Source organism: Ambystoma mexicanum, chromosome 4p (assembly GCF_040938575.1).
Source record: "Ambystoma mexicanum isolate Mex_15411 chromosome 4p, UKY_AmexF1_1, whole genome shotgun sequence".
Classification (NCBI taxonomy): Eukaryota; Metazoa; Chordata; class Amphibia; order Caudata; family Ambystomatidae; genus Ambystoma; species Ambystoma mexicanum.
The window spans coordinates 845,690,768-845,704,842 of NC_090927.1; the positions used below are offsets into that span (position 1 = coordinate 845,690,768).

A 14,075-nucleotide genomic window follows, 5' to 3' on the forward strand; every position below is an offset into this window, starting at 1 on the left:
TTTAAGCATCTAGTCAGCTAGACCTTGCAGTTTTGAAAGGCAATTGAGAAATAGCTCACTTCCTGAACTTGGAGCACAAAAAAGCCTACAGCACCTGGTATTCCCAGGCGGTCTCCCATCCAGGTACTAACTAGGCCCAACACTGCTGAGCTTCCGAGATCAGACGAGATCGGGCGCATTCAGTGTGGTGTGGCCGTAGGCTCTGGGCCTAGTGAGTTTTGTACTTTTAAGAATCTAGTCGGCTAGACCTTGCAGTTTTGAAAGGCAATTGAGAAATGGCTCACTTCCTGTACTTGGAGTACAAAAAAGCCTACAGCACCTGGTATTCCCAGGAGGTCTCCCATTCAGGTACTAACTAGGCCCGACACTGCTTAGCTTCCGAGATCGGGCGCATTCAGTGTGGTGTGGCCGTAGGCTCTGGGCTTAGTGAGTTTTGTACTTTTAAGCATCTAGTCGGCTAGATCTTGCAGTTTTGAAAGGCAATTGAGAAATGGCTCACTTCCTGAACATGGAGCACAAAAAAGCCTACAGCACCTGGTATTCCCAGGCCTAGTTAGTACCAGGTGGTCTCCCATCCAGGTACTAACTAGGCCTGACACTGCTTAGCTTCCGAGATCAGACGAGATCAGGCACATTCAGTGTGGTGTGGCCGTAGGCTCTGGGCCTAGTGAGTTTTGTACTTTTAAGCATCTAGTCAGCTAGACCTTGCAGTTTTGAAAGGCAATTGAGAAATGGCTCATTTCCTGAACTTGGAGCACAAAAAAGCCTACAGCACCTGGTATTCCCAGGCGGTCTCCCATCCAGGTACTAACTAGGCCCGACACTGCTTAGCTTCCGAGATCGGGTGCATTCAGTGTGGTGTGGCCGTAGGCTCTGGGCCTAGTGAGCTTTGTACTTTTAAGCATCTAGTCGGCTAGACCTTGCAGTTTTGAAAGGCAATTGAGAAATGGCTCACTTCCTGAACTTGGAGCACAAAAAAGCCTACAGCACCTGGTATTCCCAGGCGGTCTCCTATCCAGGCACTAACTAGGCCAGACACTGCTTAGCTTCCGAGATCAGGCGCATTCAGTGTGGTGTGGCCGTAGGCTCTGGGCCTAGTGAGTTTTGTACTTTTAAGCATCTAGTCGGCTAGAACTTGCAGTTTTGAAAGGCAATTGAGAAATGGCTCACTTCCTGAACTTGGAGCACAAAAAAGCCTACAGCACCTGGTATTCCCAGGCGGTCTCCCATCCAGGCACTAACTAGGCCTGACAGTGCTTAGCTTCCGAGATCAGGCGCATTCAGTGTGGTGTGGCTGTAGGCTCTGGGCCTAGTGAGTTTTGTACTTTTAAGCATCTAGTCAGCTAGACCTTGCTGTTTTGAAAGGCAATTGAGAAATAGCTCACTTCCTGAACTTGGAGCACAAAAAAGCCTACAGCACCTGGTATTCCCAGGCCGTCTCCCATCCAGGTACTAACTAGGCCGGACACTGCTTAGCTTCCGAGATCAGACGAGATCGGGCGCATTCAGTGTGGTGTGGCCGTAGGCTCTGGGCCTACTGAGTTTTGTACTTTTAAGCATCTAGTCGGCTAGACCTTGCAGTTTTGAAAGGCAATTGAGAAATGGCTCACTTCCTGAACTTGGAGTACAAAAAAGCCTACAGCATCTGGTATTCCCAGGCGGTCTCCCATCCAGGTACTAACTAGGCCCGACACTGCTTAGCTTCTGAGATCAGACGAGATCGGGCGCATTCAGTGTGGTGTGGCCGTAGGCTCTGGGCCTAGTGAGTTTTGTACTTTTAAGCATCTAGTCGGCTAGACCTTGCAGTTTTGAAAGGCAATTGAGAAATGGCTCACTTCCTGAACTTGGAGCACAAAAAAGCCTACAGCACCTGGTATTCCCAGGCGGTCTCCCATCCAGGTACTAACTAGGCCAGACACTGCTTAACTTCCGAGATCAGACGAGATCGGGTGCATTCAGTGTGGTGTGGCCATAGGCTCTAGGAATGCTAAGAATATTACTCTTATGCATTTGCATTTAGTAAGATAAGCCATGCAGCCACTTGCAACATGATACCACGCTCATCGCTCGATCAGGCGAGATATATAAGACTGGTGGGCCCATTCAGGACTCCTATGTCTGGTAGGATAACTTTAATTCATCCATCCTGTGTCTGTTGCAGGGAGATGGAGAGAACAATCAACACAATAATGGTTTTCTTTCATGCCTCTTGAAGGACTCAATATTCTCTGTACTACATTACATGTGAAAGTCGATTTATTACCCATGAACACACTACCTGTATGCTAATTCTATGTAAAAAGGTAGCTCCAGCCCTCATGATGTTGTCCAACATTTCCGCTATAAAACGGGATACAATTATTTTGGAAACATACCAAATTTGAAAAGTAATTGAGAAGTTGCGCAATTACTAATCATGGAGCACAAAATAGCCTACAGCACCTGGTATTCCCAGGCGGTCTCCCATCCAGGTACTAACTAGGCCCGACACTGCTTAGCTTCCAAGATCAGGCGCATTCAGTGTGGTGTGGCCGTAGGCTCTGGGCCTAGTGAGTTTTGTACTTTTAAGCATCTAGTCGGCTAGACCTTGCAGTTTTGAAAGGCAATTGAGAAATGGCTCACTTCCTGAACTTGGAGCACAAAAAGGCCTACAGCACCTGGTATTCCGAGGCGGTCTCCCATCCAGGTACTAACTAGGCCTGACACTGCTTAACTTCCGAGATCAGACGAGATCGGGTGCATTCAGTGTGGTGTGGCCGTAGGCTCTAGGAATGCTAAGAATATTACTCTTATGCATTTGCATTTAGTAAGCTAAGCCATGCAGCCACTTGCAACATGATACCACGCTCATCGCTCGATCAGGCTCGATCAGGCGAGATATATAAGACTGGTGGGCCCATTCAGGACTCCTATGTCTGGTAGGATAACTTTAATTCATCCATCCTGTGTCTGTTGCAGGGAGGTGGAGAGAACAATCAACACAATAATGGTTTTCTTTCATGCCTCTTGAAGGACTCAATATTCTCTGTACTGCATTACATGTGAAAGTCGATTTATTACCCATGAACACACTACCTGTATGCTAATTCTATGTAAAAAGGTAGCTCCAGCCCTCATGATGTTGTCCAACATTTCCGCTATAAAATGGGATACAATTATTTTGGAAACATACCAAATTTGAAAAGTAATTGAGAAGTTGCGCAATTACTAATCATGGAGCACAAAATAGCCTCCAGCACCTGGTATTGCCAGGCGGTCTCCCATCCAGGTACTAACTAGGCCTGACATTGCGTAGCTTCCGAGATCAGACGCATTCAGTGTGGTGTGGCCGTAGGCTCTGGGCTTAGTGAGTTTTGTACTTTTAAGCATCTAGTCGGCTAGACCTTGCAGTTTTGAAAGGCAATTGAGAAATGGCTCACTTCCTGAACTTGGAGCACAAAAAAGCCTACAGCACCTGGTATTACCAGGCGGTCTCCCATCCAGGTACTAACTAGGCCCGACACTGCTTAACTTCCGAGATCGGGCGCATTCAGTGTGGTGTGGCCGTAGGCTCTGGGCCTAGTGAGTTTTGTACTTTTAAGCATCTAGTCGGCTAGACCTTGCAGTTTTGAAAGGAAATTGAGAAATGGCTCACTTCCTGAACTTGGAGCACAAAAAAGCCTACAGCACCTGGTATTCCCAGGCGGTCTCCCATCCAGGTACTAACTAGGCCCGACACTGCTTAGCTTCCGAGATCAGACAAGATCGGGTGCATTCAGTGTGGTGTGGCCGTAGGCTCTGGGCCTAGTGAGTTTTGTACTTTTAAGCATCTAGTCGGCTAGACCTTGCAGTTTTGAAAGGCAATTGAGAAATGGCTCACTTCCTGAACTTGGAGTACAAAAAAGCCTACAGCACCTGGTATTCCCAGGGGGTCTCCCATCCAGGTACTAACTAGGGCCGACACTGCTTAGCTTCCGAGATCGGGCGCATTTAGTGTGGTGTGGCCGTAGGCTCTGGGCCTACTGAGTTTTGTACTTTTAAGCATCTAGTCGGCTAGACCTTGCAGTTTTGAAAGGCAATTGAGAAATGGCTCACTTCCTGAACTTGGAGCACAAAAAAGCCTACAGCACCTGGTATTCCCAGGCGGTCTCCCATCCAGGTACTAACTAGGCCCGACACTGCTCAGCTTCCGAGATCAGAGGAGATCGGGCGCATTCAGTGTGGTGTGGCCGTAGGCTCTGGGCCTAGTGAGTTTTGTACTTTTAAGCATCTAGTCGGCTAGACCTTGCAGTTTTGAAAGGCAATTGAGAAATGGCTCACTTCCTGAACTTGGAGCACAAAAAGGCCTACAGCACCTGGTATTCCAAGGCAGTCTCCCATCCAGGTACTAACTAGGCCTGACACTGCTTAACTTCCGAGATCAGACGAGATCGGGTGCATTCAGTGTGGTGTGGCCGTAGGCTCTAGGAATGCTAAGAATATTACTCTTATGCATTTGCATTTAGTAAGCTAAGCCATGCAGCCACTTGCAACATGATACCACGCTCATCGCTCGATCAGGCTCGATCAGGCGAGATATATAAGACTGGTGGGCCCATTCAGGACTCCTATGTCTGGTAGGATAACTTTAATTCATCCATCCTGTGTCTGTTGCAGGGAGGTGGAGAGAACAATCAACACAATAATGGTTTTCTTTCATGCCTCTTGAAGGACTCAATATTCTCTGTACTGCATTACATGTGAAAGTCGATTTATTACCCATGAACACACTACCTGTATGCTAATTCTATGTAAAAAGGTAGCTCCAGCCCTCATGATGTTGTCCAACATTTCCGCTATAAAATGGGATACAATTATTTTGGAAACATACCAAATTTGAAAAGTAATTGAGAAGTTGCGCAATTACTAATCATGGAGCACAAAATAGCCTACAGCACCTGGTATTGCCAGGCGGTCTCCCATCCAGGTACTAACTAGGCCTGACATTGCGTAGCTTCCGAGATCAGACGCATTCAGTGTGGTGTGGCCGTAGGCTCTGGGCTTAGTGAGTTTTGTACTTTTAAGCATCTAGTCGGCTAGACCTTGCAGTTTTGAAAGGCAATTGAGAAATGGCTCACTTCCTGAACTTGGAGCACAAAAAAGCCTGCAGCACCTGGTATTACCAGGCGGTCTCCCATCCAGGTACTAACTAGGCCCGACACTGCTTAACTTCCGAGATCGGGCGCATTCAGTGTGGTGTGGCCGTAGGCTCTGGGCCTAGTGAGTTTTGTACTTTTAAGCATCTAGTCGGCTAGACCTTGCAGTTTTGAAAGGCAATTGAGAAATGGCTCACTTCCTGAACTTGGAGCACAAAAAAGCCTACAGCACCTGGTATTCCCAGGCGGTCTCCCATCCAGGTACTAACTAGGCCCGACACTGCTTAGCTTCCGAGATCAGACGAGATCGGGCGCATTCAGTGTGGTGTGGCCGTAGGCTCTGGGCCTAGTGAGTTTTGTACTCTTAAGCATCTAGTCAGCTAGACCTTGCAGTTTTGAAAGGCAATTGAGAAATGGCTCACTTCCTGAACTTGGAGTACAAAAAAGCCTACAGCACCTGGTATTCCCAGGCGGTCTCCCATCCAGGTACTAACTAGGCCCAACACTGCTTAGCTTCCGAGATCAGACGAGATCAGGCGCATTCAGTGTGGTGTGGCCGTAGGTTCTGGTTCTAGTGAGTTTTGTACTTTTAAGCATCTAGTCGGCTAGACCTTGCAGTTTTGAAAAGCAATTGAGAAATGGCTCACTTCCTGAACTTGGAGCACAAAAAAGCCTACAGCACCTGGTATTCCCAGGCGGTCTCCCATCCAGGTACTAACTAGGACCGACACTGCTTAGCTTCCGAGATCAGACGAGATCGGGCGCATTCAGTGTGGTGTGGCCGTAGGCTCTGGGCCTAGTGAGTTTTGTACTTTTAAGCATCTAGTCGGCTAGACCTTGCAGTTTTGAAAGGCAATTGAGAAATGGCTCACTTCCTGAACTTGGAGCACAAAAAAGCCTACAGCACCCGGTATTCCCAGGCGGTCTCCCATCCAGGTACTAACTAGGCCTGACACTGCTTGGCTTCTGAGATCAGACGAGATCGGGCGCATTCAGTGTGGTGTGGCCGTAGGCTCTAGAAATGCTAAGAATATTACTCTTATGCATTTGCATTTAGTGAGCTAAGCCATGCAGCCACTTGCAACATGATACCACGCTCATCGCTCGATCAGCGCTCGATCAGGCGAGATATATAAGACTGGTGGGCCCATTCAGCACTCCTATGTCTGGTAGGATAACTTTAATCCATCCATCCTGTTTCTGTTGCAGGGAGGTGGAGAGAACAATCAACACAATAATGCCTTTCTTTCATGCCTCTTGAAGGACTCAATATTCTCTGTACTGCATTACATGTGAAAGTCGATTTATTACCCATGAACACACTACCTGTATGCTAATTCTATGTAAATAGGTAGCTCCAGCCCTCATGATGTTGTCCAACATTTCCGCTATAAAACGGGATACAATTATTTTGGAAACATACCAAATATGAAAAGTAATTGAGAAGTTGCGCAATTACTAATCATGGAGCACAAAATAACCTACAGCACCTGGTATTCCCAGGCGGTCTCCCATCCAGGTACTAACTAGGCCTGACACTGCTTAGCTTCCGAGATCAGACGAGATCGGGTGCATTCAGTGTGGTGTGGCCGTAGGCTCTGGGCCTAGTGAGTTTTGTATTTTAAGCATCTAGTCGGCTAGACCTTGCAGTTTTGAAAGGCAATTGAGAAATGGCTCACTTCCTGAACTTGGAGTACAAAAAAGCCTACAGCACCTGGTATTCCCAGGAGGTCTCCCATCCAGGTACTAACTAGGGCCGACCCTGCTTAGCTTCCGAGATCGGGCACATTTAGTGTGGTGTGGCCGTAGGCTCTGGGCCTACTGAGTTTTGTACTTTTAAGCATCTAGTCGGCTAGACCTTGCAGTTTTGAAAGGCAATTGAGAAATGGCTCACTTCCTGAACTTGGAGCACAAAAAAGCCTACAGCACCTGGTATTCCCAGGCGGTCCCCCATCCAGGTACTAACTAGGCCCGACACTGCTTAGCTTTCGAGATCAGAGGAGATCGGGCGCATTCAGTGTGGTGTGGCCGTAGGCTCTGGGCCTAGTGAGTTTTGTACTTTTAAGCATCTAGTCGGCTAGACCTTGCAGTTTTGAAAGGCAATTGAGAAATGGCTCACTTCCTGAACTTGGAGCACAAAAAGGCCTACAGCACCTGGTATTCCGAGGCGGTCTCCCATCCAGGTACTAACTAGGCCTGACACTGCTTAACTTCCGAGATCAGACGAGATCGGGTGCATTCAGTGTGGTGTGGCCGTAGGCTCTAGGAATGCTAAGAATATTACTCTTATGCATTTGCATTTAGTAAGCTAAGCCATGCAGCCACTTGCAACATGATACCACGCTCATCGCTCGATCAGGCTCGATCAGGCGAGATATATAAGACTGGTGGGCCCGTTCAGGACTCCTATGTCTGGTAGGATAACTTTAATTCATCCATCCTGTGTCTGTTGCAGGGAGGTGGAGAGAACAATCAACACAATAATGGTTTTCTTTCATGCCTCTTGAAGGACTCAATATTCTCTGTACTGCATTACATGTGAAAGTCGATTTATTACCCATGAACACACTACCTGTATGCTAATTCTATGTAAAAAGGTAGCTCCAGCCCTCATGATGTTGTCCAACATTTCCGCTATAAAATGGGATACAATTATTTTGGAAACATACCAAATTTGAAAAGTAATTGAGAAGTTGCGCAATTACTAATCATGGAGCACAAAATAGCCTACAGCACCTGGTATTGCCAGGCGGTCTCCCATCCAGGTACTAACTAGGCCTGACATTGCGTAGCTTCCGAGATCAGACGCATTCAGTGTGGTGTGGCCGTAGGCTCTGGGTTTAGTGAGTTTTGTACTTTTAAGCATCTAGTCGGCTAGACCTTGCAGTTTTGAAAGGCAATTGAGAAATGGCTCACTTCCTGAACTTGGAGCACAAAAAAGCCTACAGCACCTGGTATTACCAGGCGGTCTCCCATCCAGGTACTAACTAGGCCCGACACTGCTTAACTTATGAGATCGGGCGCATTCAGTGTGGTGTGGCCGTAGGCTCTGGGCCTAGTGAGTTTTGTACTTTTAAGCATCTAGTCGGCTAGACCTTGCAGTTTTGAAAGGCAATTGAGAAATGGCTCACTTCCTGAACTTGGAGCACAAAAAAGCCTACAGCACCTGGTATTCCCAGGCGGTCTCCCATCCAGGTACTAACTAGGCCCGACACTGCTTAGCTTCCGAGATCAGACGAGATCGGGCGCATTCAGTGCGGTGTGGCCGTAGGCTCTGGGCCTAGTGAGTTTTGTACTTTTAAGCATCTAGTCAGCTAGACCTTGCAGTTTTGAAAGGCAATTGAGAAATGGCTCACTTCCTGAACTTGGAGCACAAAAAAGCCTACAGCACCTGGTATTCCCAGGCGGTCTCCCATCCAGGTACTAACTAGGCCCGACACTGCTTAGTTTCCAAGATCGGGTGCATTCAGTGTGGTGTGGCCATAGGCTCTGGGCCTAGTGAGTTTTGTACTTTTAAGCATCTAGTCGGCTAGACCTTGCAGTTTTGAAAGGCAATTGAGAAATGGCTCACTTCCTGAACTTGGGGCACAAAAAAAGCCTACAGCACCTGGTATTCCCAGGCCGTCTCCCATACAGGTACTAACTAGGCCCGACACTGCTTAGCTTCCGAGATCAAACGAGATCGGGCGCATTCAGTGTGGTGTGGCTGTAGGCTCTGGGCCTAATGAGTTTTGTACTTTTAAGCATCTAGTCGGCTAGAACTTGCAGTTTTGAAAGGCAATTGAGAAATGGCTCACTTCCTGAACTTGGAGCACAAAAAAGCCTACAGCACCTGGTATTCCCAGGCGGTCTCCCATCCAGGTACTAACTAGGCCCGACACTGCTTAGCTTCCGAGATCAGACGAGATCAGGAGCATTCAGTGTGGTGTGGCCGTAGGCTCTGGGCCTAGTGAGTTTTGTACTTTTAAGCATCTAGTCAGCTAGACCTTGCAGTTTTGAAAGGCAATTGAGAAATAGCTCACTTCCTGAACTTGGAGCACAAAAAAGCCTACAGCACCTGGTATTCCCAGGCGGTCTCCCATCCAGGTACTAACTAGGCCCAACACTGCTGAGCTTCCGAGATCAGACGAGATCGGGCGCATTCAGTGTGGTGTGGCCGTAGGCTCTGGGCCTAGTGAGTTTTGTACTTTTAAGAATCTAGTCGGCTAGACCTTGCAGTTTTGAAAGGCAATTGAGAAAGGGCTCACTTCCTGTACTTGCAGTACAAAAAAGCCTACAGCACCTGGTATTCCCAGGAGGTCTCCCATTCAGGTACTAACTAGGCCCGACACTGCTTAGCTTCCGAGATCGGGCGCATTCAGTGTGGTGTGGCCGTAGGCTCTGGGCTTAGTGAGTTTTGTACTTTTAAGCATCTAGTCGGCTAGATCTTGCAGTTTTGAAAGGCAATTGAGAAATGGCTCACTTCCTGAACATGGAGCACAAAAAAGCCTACAGCACCTGGTATTCCCAGGCCTAGTTAGTACCAGGTGGTCTCCCATCCAGGTACTAACTAGACCTGACACTGCTTAGCTTCCGAGATCAGACGAGATCAGGCACATTCAGTGTGGTGTGGCTGTAGGCTCTGGGCCTAGTGAGTTTTGTACTTTTAAGCATCTAGTCAGCTAGACCTTGCAGTTTTGAAAGGCAATTGAGAAATGGCTCATTTCCTGAACTTGGAGCACAAAAAAGCCTACAGCACCTGGTATTCCCAGGCGGTCTCCCATCCAGGTACTAACTAGGCCCGACACTGCTTAGCTTCCGAGATCGGGTGCATTCAGTGTGGTGTGGCCGTAGGCTCTGGGCCTAGTGAGCTTTGTACTTTTAAGCATCTAGTCGGCTAGACCTTGCAGTTTTGAAAGGCAATTGAGAAATGGCTCACTTCCTGAACTTGGAGCACAAAAAAGCCTACAGCACCTGGTATTCCCAGGCGGTCTCCTATCCAGGCACTAACTAGGCCAGACACTGCTTAGCTTCCGAGATCAGGCGCATTCAGTGTGGTGTGGCCGTAGGCTCTGGGCCTAGTGAGTTTTGTACTTTTAAGCATCTAGTCAGCTAGACCTTGCAGTTTTGAAAGGCAATTGAGAAATAGCTCACTTCCTGAACTTGGAGCACAAAAAAGCCTACAGCACCTGGTATTCCCAGGCGGTCTCCCATCCAGGTACTAACTAGGCCCAACACTGCTTAGCTTCCGAGATCAGACGAGATCGGGCGCATTCAGTGTGGTGTGGCCGTAGGCTCTAGGCCTACTGAGTTTTGTACTTTTAAGCATCTAGTCGGCTAGACCTTGCAGTTTTGAAAGGCAATTGAGAAATGGCTCACTTCCTGAACTTGGAGTACAAAAAAGCCTACAGCATCTGGTATTCCCAGGCGGTCTCCCATCCAGGTACTAACTAGGCCCGACACTGCTTAGCTTCTGAGATCAGATGAGATCGGGCGCATTCAGTGTGGTGTGGCCGTAGGCTCTGGGCCTAGTGAGTTTTGTACTTTTAAGCATCTAGTCGGCTAGACCTTGCAGTTTTGAAAGGCAATTGAGAAATGGCTCACTTCCTGAACTTGGAGCACAAAAAAGCCTACAGCACCTGGTATTCCCAGGCGGTCTCCCATCCAGGTACTAACTAGGCCAGACACTGCTTAACTTCCGAGATCAGACGAGATCGGGTGCATTCAGTGTGGTGTGGCCGTAGGCTCTAGGAATGCTAAGAATATTACTCTTATGCATTTGCATTTAGTAAGATAAGCCATGCAGCCACTTGCAACATGATACCACGCTCATCGCTCGATCAGGCTCGATCAGGCGAGATATATAAGACTGGTGGGCCCATTCAGGACTCCTATGTCTGGTAGGATAACTTTAATTCATCCATCCTGTGTCTGTTGCAGGGAGGTGGAGAGAACAATCAACACAATAATGGTTTTCTTTCATGCCTCTTGAAGGACTCAATATTCTCTGTACTGCATTACATGTGAAAGTCGATTTATTACCCATGAACACACTACCTGTATGCTAATTCTATGTAAAAAGGTAGCTCCAGCCCTCATGATGTTGTCCAACATTTCCGCTATAAAACGGGATACAATTATTTTGGAAACATACCAAATTTGAAAAGTAATTGAGAAGTTGCGCAATTACTAATCATGGAGCACAAAATAGCCTACAGCACCTGGTATTGCCAGGAGGTCTCCCATCCAGGTACTAACTAGGCCTGACATTGCTTAGCTTCCGAGATCAGACGAGATTGGGCGCATTCAGTGTGGTGTGGCCGTAGGCTCTGGGCCTAGTGAGTTTTGTACTTTTAAGCATCTAGTCGGCTAGACCTTGCAGTTTTGAAAGGCAATTGAGAAATGGCTCACTTCCTGAACTTGGAGCACAAAAAAGCCTACAGCACCTGGTATTCCCAGGCGGTCTCCCATCCAGGTACTAACTAGGCCCAACACTGCTGAGCTTCCGAGATCAGACGAGATCGGGCGCATTCAGTGTGGTGTGGCCGTAGGCTCTGGGCCTAGTGAGTTTTGTACTTTTAAGAATCTAGTCGGCTAGACCTTGCAGTTTTGAAAGGCAATTGAGAAATGGCTCACTTCCTGTACTTGGAGTACAAAAAAAGCCTACAGCACCTGGTATTCCCAGGAGGTCTCCCATTCAGGTACTAACTAGGCCCGACACTGCTTAGCTTCCGAGATCGGGCGCATTCAGTGTGGTGTGGCCGTAGGCTCTGGGCTTAGTGAGTTTTGTACTTTTAAGCATCTAGTCGGCTAGATCTTGCAGTTTTGAAAGGCAATTGAGAAATGGCTCACTTCCTGAACATGGAGCACAAAAAAGCCTACAGCACCTGGTATTCCCAGGCCTAGTTAGTACCAGGTGGTCTCCCATCCAGGTACTAACTAGGCCTGACACTGCTTAGCTTCCGAGATCAGACGAGATCAGGCACATTCAGTGTGGTGTGGCCGTAGGCTCTGGGCCTAGTGAGTTTTGTACTTTTAAGCATCTAGTCAGCTAGACCTTGCAGTTTTGAAAGGCAATTGAGAAATGGCTCATTTCCTGAACTTGGAGCACAAAAAAGCCTACAGCACCTGGTATTCCCAGGCGGTCTCCCATCCAGGTACTAACTAGGCCCGACACTGCTTAGCTTCCGAGATCGGGTGCATTCAGTGTGGTGTGGCCGTAGGCTCTGGGCCTAGTGAGCTTTGTACTTTTAAGCATCTAGTCGGCTAGACCTTGCAGTTTTGAAAGGCAATTGAGAAATGGCTCACTTCCTGAACTTGGAGCACAAAAAAGCCTACAGCACCTGGTATTCCCAGGCGGTCTCCTATCCAGGCACTAACTAGGCCAGACACTGCTTAGCTTCCGAGATCAGGCGCATTCAGTGTGGTGTGGCCGTAGGCTCTGGGCCTAGTGAGTTTTGTACTTTTAAGCATCTAGTCGGCTAGAACTTGCAGTTTTGAAAGGCAATTGAGAAATGGCTCACTTCCTGAACTTGGAGCACAAAAAAGCCTACAGCACCTGGTATTCCCAGGCGGTCTCCCATCCAGGCACTAACTAGGCCTGACAGTGCTTAGCTTCCGAGATCAGGCGCATTCAGTGTGGTGTGGCTGTAGGCTCTGGGCCTAGTGAGTTTTGTACTTTTAAGCATCTAGTCAGCTAGACCTTGCTGTTTTGAAAGGCAATTGAGAAATAGCTCACTTCCTGAACTTGGAGCACAAAAAAGCCTACAGCACCTGGTATTCCCAGGCCGTCTCCCATCCAGGTACTAACTAGGCCGGACACTGCTTAGCTTCCGAGATCAGACGAGATCGGGCGCATTCAGTGTGGTGTGGCCGTAGGCTCTGGGCCTACTGAGTTTTGTACTTTTAAGCATCTAGTCGGCTAGACCTTGCAGTTTTGAAAGGCAATTGAGAAATGGCTCACTTCCTGAACTTGGAGTACAAAAAAGCCTACAGCATCTGGTATTCCCAGGCGGTCTCCCATCCAGGTACTAACTAGGCCCGACACTGCTTAGCTTCTGAGATCAGACGAGATCGGGCGCATTCAGTGTGGTGTGGCCGTAGGCTCTGGGCCTAGTGAGTTTTGTACTTTTAAGCATCTAGTCGGCTAGACCTTGCAGTTTTGAAAGGCAATTGAGAAATGGCTCACTTCCTGAACTTGGAGCACAAAAAAGCCTACAGCACCTGGTATTCCCAGGCGGTCTCCCATCCAGGTACTAACTAGGCCAGACACTGCTTAACTTCCGAGATCAGACGAGATCGGGTGCATTCAGTGTGGTGTGGCCGTAGGCTCTAGGAATGCTAAGAATATTACTCTTATGCATTTGCATTTAGTAAGATAAGCCATGCAGCCACTTGCAACATGATACCACGCTCATCGCTCGATCAGGCGAGATATATAAGACTGGTGGGCCCATTCAGGACTCCTATGTCTGGTAGGATAACTTTAATTCATCCATCCTGTGTCTGTTGCAGGGAGATGGAGAGAACAATCAACACAATAATGGTTTTCTTTCATGCCTCTTGAAGGACTCAATATTCTCTGTACTACATTACATGTGAAAGTCGATTTATTACCCATGAACACACTACCTGTATGCTAATTCTATGTAAAAAGGTAGCTCCAGCCCTCATGATGTTGTCCAACATTTCCGCTATAAAACGGGATACAATTATTTTGGAAACATACCAAATTTGAAAAGTAATTGAGAAGTTGCGCAATTACTAATCATGGAGCACAAAATAGCCTACAGCACCTGGTATTCCCAGGCGGTCTCCCATCCAGGTACTAACTAGGCCCGACACTGCTTAGCTTCCAAGATCAGGCGCATTCAGTGTGGTGTGGCCGTAGGCTCTGGGCCTAGTGAGTTTTGTACTTTTAAGCATCTAGTCGGCTAGACCTTGCAGTTTTGAAAGGCAATTGAGAAATGGCTCACTTCCTGA

General features: G+C 47.8%; 26 non-coding genes and 23 pseudogenes across 26 annotated transcripts; all 49 read right to left on the bottom strand.

The window, feature by feature from the left end:
- Positions 1 to 82: 82 nt before the first annotated feature.
- On the bottom strand, positions 83 to 201 carry LOC138462945 (5S ribosomal RNA). Its single transcript, XR_011265532.1, has one exon. It is a non-coding gene; the product is annotated as a 5S ribosomal RNA (ribosomal RNA).
- Positions 202 to 307: 106 nt separating this feature from the next.
- On the bottom strand, positions 308 to 416 carry LOC138455951 (5S ribosomal RNA; annotated as a pseudogene).
- A 106-nt stretch (positions 417 to 522) lies between these two features.
- On the bottom strand, positions 523 to 657 carry LOC138459106 (5S ribosomal RNA; annotated as a pseudogene).
- Positions 658 to 763: 106 nt separating this feature from the next.
- Positions 764 to 872, bottom strand: LOC138455587 (5S ribosomal RNA; annotated as a pseudogene).
- Positions 873 to 978: 106 nt separating this feature from the next.
- Positions 979 to 1,087, bottom strand: LOC138459680 (5S ribosomal RNA; annotated as a pseudogene).
- A 106-nt stretch (positions 1,088 to 1,193) lies between these two features.
- LOC138459573 (5S ribosomal RNA) lies at positions 1,194 to 1,302 on the bottom strand (annotated as a pseudogene).
- A 106-nt stretch (positions 1,303 to 1,408) lies between these two features.
- On the bottom strand, positions 1,409 to 1,527 carry LOC138455302 (5S ribosomal RNA). The gene has a single exon (XR_011261940.1). It is a non-coding gene; the product is annotated as a 5S ribosomal RNA (ribosomal RNA).
- Positions 1,528 to 1,633: 106 nt separating this feature from the next.
- Positions 1,634 to 1,752, bottom strand: LOC138454726 (5S ribosomal RNA). Its single transcript, XR_011261390.1, has one exon. It is a non-coding gene; the product is annotated as a 5S ribosomal RNA (ribosomal RNA).
- Positions 1,753 to 1,858: 106 nt separating this feature from the next.
- LOC138463135 (5S ribosomal RNA) lies at positions 1,859 to 1,977 on the bottom strand. The gene has a single exon (XR_011265721.1). It is a non-coding gene; the product is annotated as a 5S ribosomal RNA (ribosomal RNA).
- A 453-nt stretch (positions 1,978 to 2,430) lies between these two features.
- Positions 2,431 to 2,539, bottom strand: LOC138456576 (5S ribosomal RNA; annotated as a pseudogene).
- A 106-nt stretch (positions 2,540 to 2,645) lies between these two features.
- On the bottom strand, positions 2,646 to 2,764 carry LOC138463188 (5S ribosomal RNA). The gene has a single exon (XR_011265775.1). It is a non-coding gene; the product is annotated as a 5S ribosomal RNA (ribosomal RNA).
- A 678-nt stretch (positions 2,765 to 3,442) lies between these two features.
- LOC138456378 (5S ribosomal RNA) lies at positions 3,443 to 3,551 on the bottom strand (annotated as a pseudogene).
- Positions 3,552 to 3,657: 106 nt separating this feature from the next.
- LOC138461791 (5S ribosomal RNA) lies at positions 3,658 to 3,776 on the bottom strand. Its single transcript, XR_011264397.1, has one exon. It is a non-coding gene; the product is annotated as a 5S ribosomal RNA (ribosomal RNA).
- Positions 3,777 to 3,882: 106 nt separating this feature from the next.
- LOC138457875 (5S ribosomal RNA) lies at positions 3,883 to 3,991 on the bottom strand (annotated as a pseudogene).
- A 106-nt stretch (positions 3,992 to 4,097) lies between these two features.
- On the bottom strand, positions 4,098 to 4,216 carry LOC138453892 (5S ribosomal RNA). The gene has a single exon (XR_011260593.1). It is a non-coding gene; the product is annotated as a 5S ribosomal RNA (ribosomal RNA).
- Positions 4,217 to 4,322: 106 nt separating this feature from the next.
- Positions 4,323 to 4,441, bottom strand: LOC138453911 (5S ribosomal RNA). The gene has a single exon (XR_011260611.1). It is a non-coding gene; the product is annotated as a 5S ribosomal RNA (ribosomal RNA).
- Positions 4,442 to 5,119: 678 nt separating this feature from the next.
- Positions 5,120 to 5,228, bottom strand: LOC138458000 (5S ribosomal RNA; annotated as a pseudogene).
- Positions 5,229 to 5,334: 106 nt separating this feature from the next.
- LOC138462173 (5S ribosomal RNA) lies at positions 5,335 to 5,453 on the bottom strand. Its single transcript, XR_011264777.1, has one exon. It is a non-coding gene; the product is annotated as a 5S ribosomal RNA (ribosomal RNA).
- Positions 5,454 to 5,559: 106 nt separating this feature from the next.
- Positions 5,560 to 5,678, bottom strand: LOC138463124 (5S ribosomal RNA). The gene has a single exon (XR_011265710.1). It is a non-coding gene; the product is annotated as a 5S ribosomal RNA (ribosomal RNA).
- A 106-nt stretch (positions 5,679 to 5,784) lies between these two features.
- Positions 5,785 to 5,903, bottom strand: LOC138462896 (5S ribosomal RNA). The gene has a single exon (XR_011265483.1). It is a non-coding gene; the product is annotated as a 5S ribosomal RNA (ribosomal RNA).
- A 106-nt stretch (positions 5,904 to 6,009) lies between these two features.
- Positions 6,010 to 6,128, bottom strand: LOC138455313 (5S ribosomal RNA). The gene has a single exon (XR_011261950.1). It is a non-coding gene; the product is annotated as a 5S ribosomal RNA (ribosomal RNA).
- Positions 6,129 to 6,592: 464 nt separating this feature from the next.
- On the bottom strand, positions 6,593 to 6,711 carry LOC138463335 (5S ribosomal RNA). The gene has a single exon (XR_011265921.1). It is a non-coding gene; the product is annotated as a 5S ribosomal RNA (ribosomal RNA).
- A 105-nt stretch (positions 6,712 to 6,816) lies between these two features.
- LOC138459203 (5S ribosomal RNA) lies at positions 6,817 to 6,925 on the bottom strand (annotated as a pseudogene).
- A 106-nt stretch (positions 6,926 to 7,031) lies between these two features.
- Positions 7,032 to 7,150, bottom strand: LOC138464680 (5S ribosomal RNA). The gene has a single exon (XR_011267258.1). It is a non-coding gene; the product is annotated as a 5S ribosomal RNA (ribosomal RNA).
- A 106-nt stretch (positions 7,151 to 7,256) lies between these two features.
- Positions 7,257 to 7,375, bottom strand: LOC138463189 (5S ribosomal RNA). Its single transcript, XR_011265776.1, has one exon. It is a non-coding gene; the product is annotated as a 5S ribosomal RNA (ribosomal RNA).
- Positions 7,376 to 8,053: 678 nt separating this feature from the next.
- On the bottom strand, positions 8,054 to 8,162 carry LOC138459333 (5S ribosomal RNA; annotated as a pseudogene).
- A 106-nt stretch (positions 8,163 to 8,268) lies between these two features.
- Positions 8,269 to 8,387, bottom strand: LOC138463485 (5S ribosomal RNA). The gene has a single exon (XR_011266072.1). It is a non-coding gene; the product is annotated as a 5S ribosomal RNA (ribosomal RNA).
- A 106-nt stretch (positions 8,388 to 8,493) lies between these two features.
- Positions 8,494 to 8,602, bottom strand: LOC138457656 (5S ribosomal RNA; annotated as a pseudogene).
- Positions 8,603 to 8,709: 107 nt separating this feature from the next.
- On the bottom strand, positions 8,710 to 8,828 carry LOC138454895 (5S ribosomal RNA). Its single transcript, XR_011261553.1, has one exon. It is a non-coding gene; the product is annotated as a 5S ribosomal RNA (ribosomal RNA).
- A 106-nt stretch (positions 8,829 to 8,934) lies between these two features.
- Positions 8,935 to 9,053, bottom strand: LOC138461906 (5S ribosomal RNA). Its single transcript, XR_011264512.1, has one exon. It is a non-coding gene; the product is annotated as a 5S ribosomal RNA (ribosomal RNA).
- Positions 9,054 to 9,159: 106 nt separating this feature from the next.
- Positions 9,160 to 9,278, bottom strand: LOC138462947 (5S ribosomal RNA). The gene has a single exon (XR_011265534.1). It is a non-coding gene; the product is annotated as a 5S ribosomal RNA (ribosomal RNA).
- A 106-nt stretch (positions 9,279 to 9,384) lies between these two features.
- Positions 9,385 to 9,493, bottom strand: LOC138455952 (5S ribosomal RNA; annotated as a pseudogene).
- A 106-nt stretch (positions 9,494 to 9,599) lies between these two features.
- LOC138459656 (5S ribosomal RNA) lies at positions 9,600 to 9,734 on the bottom strand (annotated as a pseudogene).
- A 106-nt stretch (positions 9,735 to 9,840) lies between these two features.
- On the bottom strand, positions 9,841 to 9,949 carry LOC138455590 (5S ribosomal RNA; annotated as a pseudogene).
- Positions 9,950 to 10,055: 106 nt separating this feature from the next.
- On the bottom strand, positions 10,056 to 10,164 carry LOC138459681 (5S ribosomal RNA; annotated as a pseudogene).
- Positions 10,165 to 10,270: 106 nt separating this feature from the next.
- LOC138462522 (5S ribosomal RNA) lies at positions 10,271 to 10,389 on the bottom strand. Its single transcript, XR_011265118.1, has one exon. It is a non-coding gene; the product is annotated as a 5S ribosomal RNA (ribosomal RNA).
- A 106-nt stretch (positions 10,390 to 10,495) lies between these two features.
- LOC138454318 (5S ribosomal RNA) lies at positions 10,496 to 10,614 on the bottom strand. The gene has a single exon (XR_011261000.1). It is a non-coding gene; the product is annotated as a 5S ribosomal RNA (ribosomal RNA).
- Positions 10,615 to 10,720: 106 nt separating this feature from the next.
- On the bottom strand, positions 10,721 to 10,839 carry LOC138462460 (5S ribosomal RNA). The gene has a single exon (XR_011265056.1). It is a non-coding gene; the product is annotated as a 5S ribosomal RNA (ribosomal RNA).
- A 463-nt stretch (positions 10,840 to 11,302) lies between these two features.
- Positions 11,303 to 11,421, bottom strand: LOC138456148 (5S ribosomal RNA; annotated as a pseudogene).
- A 106-nt stretch (positions 11,422 to 11,527) lies between these two features.
- LOC138462949 (5S ribosomal RNA) lies at positions 11,528 to 11,646 on the bottom strand. The gene has a single exon (XR_011265535.1). It is a non-coding gene; the product is annotated as a 5S ribosomal RNA (ribosomal RNA).
- Positions 11,647 to 11,753: 107 nt separating this feature from the next.
- Positions 11,754 to 11,862, bottom strand: LOC138455953 (5S ribosomal RNA; annotated as a pseudogene).
- A 106-nt stretch (positions 11,863 to 11,968) lies between these two features.
- Positions 11,969 to 12,103, bottom strand: LOC138459107 (5S ribosomal RNA; annotated as a pseudogene).
- A 106-nt stretch (positions 12,104 to 12,209) lies between these two features.
- LOC138455591 (5S ribosomal RNA) lies at positions 12,210 to 12,318 on the bottom strand (annotated as a pseudogene).
- Positions 12,319 to 12,424: 106 nt separating this feature from the next.
- Positions 12,425 to 12,533, bottom strand: LOC138459683 (5S ribosomal RNA; annotated as a pseudogene).
- A 106-nt stretch (positions 12,534 to 12,639) lies between these two features.
- On the bottom strand, positions 12,640 to 12,748 carry LOC138459574 (5S ribosomal RNA; annotated as a pseudogene).
- Positions 12,749 to 12,854: 106 nt separating this feature from the next.
- LOC138455303 (5S ribosomal RNA) lies at positions 12,855 to 12,973 on the bottom strand. Its single transcript, XR_011261941.1, has one exon. It is a non-coding gene; the product is annotated as a 5S ribosomal RNA (ribosomal RNA).
- Positions 12,974 to 13,079: 106 nt separating this feature from the next.
- Positions 13,080 to 13,198, bottom strand: LOC138454727 (5S ribosomal RNA). Its single transcript, XR_011261391.1, has one exon. It is a non-coding gene; the product is annotated as a 5S ribosomal RNA (ribosomal RNA).
- Positions 13,199 to 13,304: 106 nt separating this feature from the next.
- LOC138462462 (5S ribosomal RNA) lies at positions 13,305 to 13,423 on the bottom strand. Its single transcript, XR_011265057.1, has one exon. It is a non-coding gene; the product is annotated as a 5S ribosomal RNA (ribosomal RNA).
- A 453-nt stretch (positions 13,424 to 13,876) lies between these two features.
- LOC138456577 (5S ribosomal RNA) lies at positions 13,877 to 13,985 on the bottom strand (annotated as a pseudogene).
- Between the last annotated feature and the right edge of the window lie 90 nt (positions 13,986 to 14,075).